This window comes from Notamacropus eugenii, chromosome 5 (genome assembly GCF_028372415.1).
Source record: "Notamacropus eugenii isolate mMacEug1 chromosome 5, mMacEug1.pri_v2, whole genome shotgun sequence".
Lineage (NCBI taxonomy): Eukaryota > Metazoa > Chordata > Mammalia > Diprotodontia > Macropodidae > Notamacropus > Notamacropus eugenii.
In genome coordinates, this window is record NC_092876.1 from 227,488,932 (window position 1) to 227,498,466 (window position 9,535).

General features: G+C 38.7%; 1 protein-coding gene across 1 annotated transcript in view; it reads right to left on the bottom strand.

The window, feature by feature from the left end:
- The window catches only part of LOC140505813 (sodium channel protein type 9 subunit alpha-like), a 146,665-nt gene extending 138,342 nt beyond the window's left edge, over positions 1-8,323 (bottom strand). Inside the window, exon 1 of the mRNA XM_072612198.1 lies at positions 8,178-8,323. The gene's annotated coding sequence lies outside the window, so the exon portion shown is untranslated. The remainder of the gene's footprint in view (positions 1-8,177) is intronic.
- Positions 8,324-9,535: the final 1,212 nt, after the last annotated feature.

The window sequence follows — 9,535 nt, forward strand, 5'->3', positions numbered from 1 at the left end:
CAGTGAGAGAGAAATATATTGGGCGGAGAAGGGAGAAATTGAATGGGGCAAATTATCTCTCAGAAAAGAGGCAAGCAAAAGACTCATTAGTGGAGGGATAAAGAGGGGAGGTGAGAGAAAAACATGAAGTCTACTCTCATCACATTCCACTAAAGGAAAGAATAAAATGCACACTCATTTTGGTATGAAAACCTATCTCACAATACAGGAAAGTGGGGGATAAGGGGACAAGCAGGGTGAGGGGGATGATAGAAGGGAGGGAAGGGGAGGAGAGTACAATTCAGGTTGACACCCATGGGGAGGGATAGAATCAAAAGAGAATAGAAGTAATAGGGGACAGGATAGGATGGAAGGAAATATAGTTAGTCCTATACAACACAACTATTATGGAAGTCATTTGCAAAACTACACAGATTTGGCCTATGTTGAATTGCTTGCCTTCCAAAGGGAAGGGGTGGAGAGGGAGGGAGGTAAAGAAGTTGGAACTCAAAGTGTTAGGATCAACTGTCGAATAATGTTCTTGCCACTAGGAAATAAGAAATACAGGTAAAGGGGTATAGAAAGCTATCTGGCCCTACAGGACAAAAGAGAAGACGGAGACAAGGGCAGAGAGGGATGATAGAAGAGAGAGCAGATTGGTCATAGGGGCAATTAGAATGCTTGGTGTTTGGGGGGGGTAGGGGATAAAAGGGGAGAAAATTTGTAACCCAAAATTTTGTGAAAATGAATGTTAAAAGTTAAATAAATATAAAAAAAAAAAAGAAAAGAAAAGCAGGTCAACACCTTGCTAAAGGAGACCCAAAAAAATGCTGAAGAAAATAACACCTTGACAAATAGGCTAACTCAATTGGCAAAACAGGTTCAAAAAGCCAATGAGGAGAAGAATGCTTTCAAAAGCAGAATTAGCCAAATGGAAAAGGAGATTCAAAAGCTCACTGAAGAAAATAGTTCTTTCAAAATGAGAATCGAACAGAAGGAGGCTAATGACTTTATGAGAAACCAAGAAATCACAAAAGAAAACCAAAAGAATGAAAAAATGGAAGATAATGAGAAATATCTCATTGGAAAAACAACTGTCCTGGAAAATAGATCCAGGAGAGGCAATTTAAAAATTATGGGCCTACCTGAAAGCCATGATCAAAAAAAGAGCCTAGACATCATCTTTCATGAAATTATCGAGGAGAACTGCCCTGATATTTTAGAACCAGAGGGCAAAATAAGTATTCAAGGAATCCACTGATCCCCGCCTGAAAGAGATCCAGAAAGAGAAACTCCTAGGAACATTGTGGCCAAATTCCAGAGTTCCCTGATCAAGGAGAAAATATTGCAAGCAGTTAGAAAGAAACAATTCAAGTATTGTGGAAATACAGTCAGTATAACACAAGATCTAGCAGCTTCTACATTAAGAGACTGAAGGGTGTGGAATATGATATTCCAGAAGTCAAAGGAACTAGAACTAAAACCAAGAATCACCTACCCAGCAAAACTGAGTATAATACTTCAGGGGAAAAAATGGTCTTTCAATGAAATAGAGGACTTTCAAGCATTCTTCATGAAAAGACCAGAGCTGAAAAGAAAATTTGACTTCCAAACACAAGAATGAAGAGAAGCATGGAAAGGTAAACAGCAAAGAGAAGTCATAAGGGACTTACTAAAGTTGAACTATTTACATTCCTCCATGGAAAGACAATATTTGTAACTCTTGAAACTTTTCAGCATCTGGGTAGTAGGTGGGATTACGCACATACACACACACACACACATGCACACTCATGTACACACACACAGACAGAGAGTGAAGAGTGAATTGAATAGGATTAGATCATATCTTAAAAAAATGAAATTAAGGGGTGAGAGAGAAATATATTGGGAGGAGAAAGGGAGAAATGGAATGGGACAAATTATCTCTCATAAAAAAAGCAAATAAAAGACTTTTCAGTGGAGGAAAAAAGAGGGGAGGTGAGAGAAAAACATGAAGTTTACTCTCATCACATTCAACTAAAGGAAGGAATAAAATGCACACTCATTTTGGTATGAATACCTATCTTACAATACAGGAAAGTGGGGGAGAAGGGGATAAGCAGGGTGGGGGGGATGATGGAAGGGAGGGCAATGGGAGGAGGGAGCAATTTGAAGTCAACACTCTTGAGGAAGGACAGCATCAAAAGAGAGAATAGAAGCAATGGGGGGCAGGATAGGAGGGAGGGAAATATAGTTAGTGTTACACAACATGACTATTATGGAAGCCATTTGCAAAACTACACAGATATGGCCTATATTGAATTGCTTGTCTTCCCAAAGGGAATGGGTGGGGAGGGAGGGATGAAGAGAAGTTGGAACTCAAAGTTTAGGAGCAACTGTCGAGTACTGTTCTTGCTACTAGGAAATAAGAAATACAGGTAATGGGGTATAGAAAGTTATCTGGCCCTACAGGACAAAAGAGAAGATAGGGACAAGGGAAGGGAGGGATGATAGAAGAGAGGGTAGATTGGTGATAGGGGCAATTAGAATGCTCAGTGTTTTGGGGTGGGGAAGGGGACAAATGGGGAGAAAATTTGGAACCCAAAATTTTGTGAAAATGAATGTTAAAAGTTAAATAAATAAATTTAAAAAAATAAAATTATTGAAGGTCACTTTAATACCCCCCTGCTCCTCTCTCGTCTCCTTCTTTCTTAGTCTTTCACTTCTCCCTCCTCCTCCTGCCCATTTATTAGGTCTTGAGTTGGTATTTTGGTAATCATTATTTATATTTCAGAAGAAAAAAAGTGTTTTTGGTAATTTATTTCCCTCAAGGTCTAGGACAACAGTGAAGATTTGAGGATGAAAAGAAAGACAGAGCTTGAAAGATGGAGTGGTATACTGCCAAAGTAGTTATCCTACAAGAGCTCACCTTTGGGATTGTAAGGGAGGTTGACCTTGAGGAGAAGTCTCAGGGTTTTTCCCCCCCTCCCTTCCCTTCCTCAATTATTAGGGCCTGCCTCCTCAGAATGGCCATGGAGATTCTGGGGGAACTGGTGACATGAGGGAGGCACTGTACATGGCAGCAATACAGAAAATGTGGGAAGGGAAAGAAGGAAAAGAAAAAGGAAATCTCATGCTGAAAGAAGTCAGGGAAGAGAAAGAAGTCCCATACTGAAGAGAGGGAAATCCTAAACTAATGGCAGCTCTTGTGGCTACTGGATATATGACAATTGTTTTGGGAAGAACAGGAGATCCAGGGTATATAATTCAGAGGCAGGCTATATCAAGAAAACCTTTAGGAAGTGATGGTTGGCTAGGATTATTTTCTTAGAGGTATGGCATTATACATTTATCCAGTCAATATTTTTAATTGCATGTCTACTTACAAGCCAGAAATGTATAGTGTCAGTTTGCTATTGACAAACAAATCAATAAAAACATTATAAAGTTCCACTTATTCATATCTCAAGGAAACGGAGAAGATTAATTGGAAGTTTTCACCATCTAAAAGGCTACATGATAGAAAGCCTGACATCACAGATAAAAGTCTTAAGATATTTCTCCTTGATATTCAAACAAAAAAAAATCTTTTTTAAAAATGCGAATGTGGGAGAAATATGAATATACATCTTTCTAAAGTAATATTAAATATAACATTTTAAAAACAGAGTACTAAATTCATGTTATATCACTCCTGTGTCCCTTATACGTAATACGTGATTATTAAACATTTGTTGATTCAGAATAGTTGCCATTTCATGATAGTTACCAAAATTCTCCTTATTTTTTTTCTTTATGAAAACCAGACTAGCCTCATCTGCCTTCACGAAGAAGTAATACTTGAATTATGTATCCTTTTCACTTCTTAAATAAAGAATTCACAATTATTAAAACATGCCTGTATGAGTCATAAACACAGCATTTTGTTTAATAATTCATAGGAACTTCAAATATTGTTTGTAATAGCTTTACTTTTAGCATTTTAACTGCCCTGATTACATTTAAGGAAAGCTAACACATGTTTTGTCTATAAAACCATTCCTTTGCTAACATGCAGAAAGTTTTTTAAAAATTGTTTTGAAAGTTAAGCAATATGTATATATGTATATGTATATGAATGCAATATCTTTGATACTTTGAAATACTTGAAATATCTTTTTTTTCTTTTAAAAAAGAAAACACCTATGTAAAAAATAGCCTTAGATAACATGGGGTAGCATAGAAAGATAAATTTTGGGGTCAAAAGACCTGAGCTCAAATTCAGCTCTGCTACTTCCTGTCCATGGTTTTTGTAAGATTCAACTTTCTCATCAGTAAAATGGGGAGAAGGAGGAATTAGATTACTTCAAAAGCCTAGCTCCAAATCTGTGATTTTATGCTGTTTCTTCTGTTAACAGCAACTCTAGCCAGAAATTTCCAACAAATTCCTTCTTACCTCTGTCCTAGCAAATTTTTGGAAAACAGAGACTGTATTTCAGCTATTAGTACACAGACACAATTGATTTAAAATACACTATTTAGGATTATAATTTTACTGGCTGATGGAGTGCTGCTTTCCAAAGACGATACAAGAAACAGACGTTTAATGTTGTTGTTTTTGTACAGAAAAAAATAGCAATGACACTGAAAAAGATACTTAAATCTAATCATATTCAATTAAATGTTTGCTGAGTGGAAAAACATGGAAATCAGATCTTCCAAGTGATCCATCCCACTCTGTGGCACATCCACCAAAGTAATCAGATTTGTAATCAGTAAATTGTTTTTTTTTAATAATTTTAATAATTTTTTGCATGCGTTTAACATTTTTGTGAGAGACAGCCAAAAATTAAGTTTCCACAGAGTTACTAGTTGATGAAGTCACGGAAAATAAGACAGATATTAAGAAAGTTAGCAGATTGCAGGTGGACTCAACTTATCAGGAGACAGGCAGTGGCGTCAGAAAATCACAAAGTTCTTGATAAGAAGGTCCAGTCCTGGAACTGGCCTGAACCAGTGGAGGTATATATTGTAGAATAACCTGGAGAAAACTTTTCTTCACTGCTCTTGCTTAATGAACTTCATGCATATAAGCAGACACACCCCACATAAAATTACCCCTCCATTTTCTGATCAGGAATCCTATGTTAAAAAATGCTTGGGAAGGGGGATCACACCAAGGAGAATCTGTCCTGAATTAACAGTATAAAGCCAATCTTGCTTCTGTATCCAACACTCCCCTCTCCTGAATGGGAGGAAGGGAGGGTTCCACTTTGGCCAAAGTGTTCAATTCCTCTGAACTCTGTTGTAATAAATTTTCCTTGATAACTTTTTAGTGTCAAGTGGCTTTCTAACATTGTTACCCCATTTGGGGCTTTCTTGGCAAAGATACTGGACTGCTTTGCCATTTCCTTCTCCTGCTCATTTCACAGATGAGGAAACTGAGGCAAACTGGGTTAAGTAACTTGCCAGGGTCACACAGCTTGTAAATGTCTGAGGCTGGATTTGAATTCAAGTTTTCCTAACTCCAGGCCCAGTGCTCTATGCACTGTGCCACCTAACTGCCCCATAATCAGTGAGACTTCAGTTCAAATACCAATTTCTGACATTCATTAGCTGTGTGATGCTGTGCCAATCATTAATCTTTGAATATGAACTTCTTCATGAGGACAGTTGGGAAGAATCATACTTCTAGTACCTACCTCAGGACTCCTGTTGGGCTCAAATGATAAAATCTACATATAATGATTTTGCTAGGTGGTAGAGTAGACAGACTTCAAATCTGGTCTCAGACACTAGCTGAGCAAGTTACTTTACCCTATTTGCCTCCATTTTTTCACCTGTAAAATGAGCTTGAGAAAGAAATAGCAAACTGCTCCAGCATCTCTGTCAAGAAAACCCTAAATGGGGCCCTAAAGAGTCAGACATGACTGAAATGACTAAACAAAACCAAAATGGATTTGCAAACTTAAAGAACTAGATAAATGCCAACTGTTATTTTTTTTTTGTTCTCAATCTTAGAAGACTGTCAGAAAAATCCAGATGTTTCTATGCAGAAACAATAAAAAGTATAATCATGAATTTAAAATAATTGTTTCTTCTGTGCCTTTTTAGTCATGTCTAAGATCTCCATTCCTCTCTATATTGTCCGGGTGCTAATCACATGGTATCTGAAAGAAGGCAATGAAAAGAGGGTACGGGTGCACATTTGGAGAACCATTAGAGTGGAAAAATTGGATTCATAGTCAGGAGATCTGAGGTTAGAGCTCAGCTGAAACTGACTTCCTAAGTCTAAAACAAGTCCTTGAACTGCTCTTTACGTCAGTTTTCCCATCTATAGAAAGAAAATATGAGAATGGATGATACAGATCCCTTCCAGTTTTAAATCTTTTGCTTCCATGATTAATAAGTAACTGCATCTGAAAGGCACTGGCAGACAGCCTAGTATACATTAAATCTTGGGTTAGAAGGGAGCTCAGAAGTCATATGCTACAACTTCCTACCTAATACAGAAATCTTGTCTGCAGAATTTTGAGTATATAGTCTTTTACTCTCCATCTTCATATAAACTGGTGTTTACCAGTTTACCAGTCTCTGACTGAACACCTCCAATCACAGACAACTCATATCTCATAACACAATCCATTCAACTTGAGTAGTTTTATTTATCAGAATGTTATGAGGAAAAGTATACATTTGGAGAGGGGGAAAAGTGGTCCAAATTTATGCTTTCACCTGAAAAGTGCAACCCTCAAGGACTGACTGTGGACACTGAGAGGTTAAGTTATTTATCCATGGTTGCACAGCTTTTGGAAGAAGCAGAATGTTAATCCAGATCTTCCTGATGTCAAGATGAAATTTCTGAATTCTATACTATGCTGCTGCTCTTGAGTCAAAAATTTATCTCTTGGCATGTTCCCCATCCTAGTTTTACCAAAAGGCAGAGAATCTGTCTACAACCTCTGACAGATGACACCCACCAGATATTTTAAGATAAGTACTGTCAGTTTTTGCCTAAATCTTTTTTCCTTATTAAACATTTCCAATGACCAATTATTTCTTGCATGGAATTATATTAAGTTTCCTATTTGTCCTCCTTGAGAATAGACAAGTAAATACCTAGGAAATGTGAAAGTAGCTTTTGCCAATGAATCCCCAAATTCAGACCCCTTAGGGTTATTACCACTCTTATTCTCCTGCTGCCACAGCCTAGCTTCTGGAATATGTACCTCCACAAAACTCCTGGGCCAGCTTGAGTAAAAACCCTCTTACTCTTAATTCAATCAAGACTATTTTTTTTTAAACAGGGGAAACAAAGAGGAGAAAGACAAGACAAAATGCAGAAATCAAATCGTAAATTTATAAAGGCATAGAGATTTTCTTTATCTTTCCAGGCATACTCTTGGAACATTTACTCTTGTTTTCTGAGTCATCTCTTTCTGAACTTATAACCCTGCATACCCTTTAAGTTGATTATTCCTTCACTTTTGAACCAGTATCTCTCCTAAACAAGGGGCACACATTTGGATTTTGATCACTGTAATTTTTTAGCCATGCTTACGCTTACTTCTCCCCTGTACTTTCTCTTTTTACTTTCAGTACTCTAATGCCCTGTTGAAACCTACCAGTAAATTTTGACTCTAAAATGAAGGTATTTACCAGCTCACTGCAGAACATCTTTTTTTTTTCTTTTAATAAAGTGGGTCCAGTTAGGCCCTCACTGCTGGCTCCTTTTACTTCCCCATAGTCTTGCTGACATGTGGTCCACCCCTAAATCCCATTTTATAATCTCATATTCCAATTCATTCAAGAGACACTAATAGTATAACTAATTTCCACCCACAATAAAGAAGGCTTGTTTCATCGGACGGCTCCATTCTATCAATACTCTTATTAAAGCAAGGTGCTGAATACACTATTCCAGAGGTGTTAAAAGAGGGCAGATTACAACGAACACATTTGGTCCCTTCGGTATACTGCATTTGTTTTAAGAGCCTAATGTAGTTGGGGGTTTCACCCTACTTTATCATACTGTTGCCTCTTAAGGAGATTTTAGCCAAATTAACACTTATGTCTTTCCCAGGAGAATTTGACTTTAAACCGTGTCTCACCGTTTTGAATTCAAGTACGAAGCATTATATTTATCCTTCTTAAATTTTATCTCTTTTCTGCCCATCCTTCAAATCTGTAAAAGTTACCCATCCACCTATTAAAAGAGTAGGAGAAAAACCACTTACTCGTAGCATGCGTGTGAGTCACGCCCGGCCACCTCCACCTGAATAAGTCCAGCCTCCGTGCCACTTTAACCACAGTTTCCTCTCACACTCTATATCGCTGTGGGTCTGCAGGCGTCTGGGGCTGCTCTGCCCAGGGCAGCAGCAGGTCATCTGGGCTCTGCTGAATTAGAAAAACAAAAGCAGAAGCATCTGCGCAGCCGCTCTCAGAACAGGCGACCCCCTCTTTCTCAGGTGCTAGTAGGAAAACTCCGCCCTTCAGTGGGCAGTGAGCCTACCATGGATAGCGAAGCTACTGTGGGTAGTGAGCCTACCATGGACAGCGAAGCTACTGTGGGTAGTGAAACTACTGTAGTTAGTAGTTATCTCTTTATTTCCCCTTCTCTTCATCTCCCAACAGTATTCTTCTCACAGCCCCCTCCCCTCAATTGGTCATCCTCCCTTCCTGAACTCTTTCATTCTCCATCCTCCAGTACTGGGCGGTGGCCGCCAAGGGCGCAGTCCCTGCTGCTTACGCTGTATTGCTGGATTAAGGAGGTCTGAGGATGCTGGGGCGGGGGACCATAGCCTCTTCTACCACATCCACCACCATGCCTTAGGGGAACTGCAACTCGTCAGGCAGTTCTAGCCTTCTCTGCCTCTTAGAAAGCGTTTTAGGTTCCTAGAAACTTCAGACGATGGCGTGCCTACTAGGGCCTATTAACTAGATGCTGAATAAATGTTTAGAGAGTTGATGGGGGATAGAAACAGATCGTCATGGAGAGGCAAAGGGAGGCAGGACTGAGCTAGGGCAAGCTCAGTGAAACCCCCTTGAACTTAAGGGATTTGGCATTTAAAGCTGTAACAGGGCTGGCATTCGGTTCCTATAGAGACCACCTGTTGTGAACTGCGGGGAAACGACTTTATTAAGTAGGAAAGAACTTGATGCCTGACTAAAAGGTATTCAACCTAGTTGGCAGATGTCAGACAATATGCATTTTGGGCTTCCTCCTGCTTCATTAAGGCTCCCCAGACCCTGAAGTAAAGTTAAAAGAGAGCAAGAGAAAGTTAAGGAGACCACTGATAGATAATTGGAGAAGGAAGTAGTCATGGAAGAAAGTAAAACACCACTGAAGAAGCCAAGGATTTTCTCCATGCAATGGAATACAAAATGAAAGGATGAAATAAAAACGGTGTTTGTCCAAAGATGGGATTCAAGAGAAGTAGCATTATTTGGGATTCTCACCATCCCAGTGCAAAACACGAAGTCTCTTTATAAATGGAAATCAATATTACATAAAAATATGAGCAACAATGATTATTGTTTTGGTAAATAATGCTGATTGAGATAAAGGACTTCACTGGAATTATTCCTGTTTTTT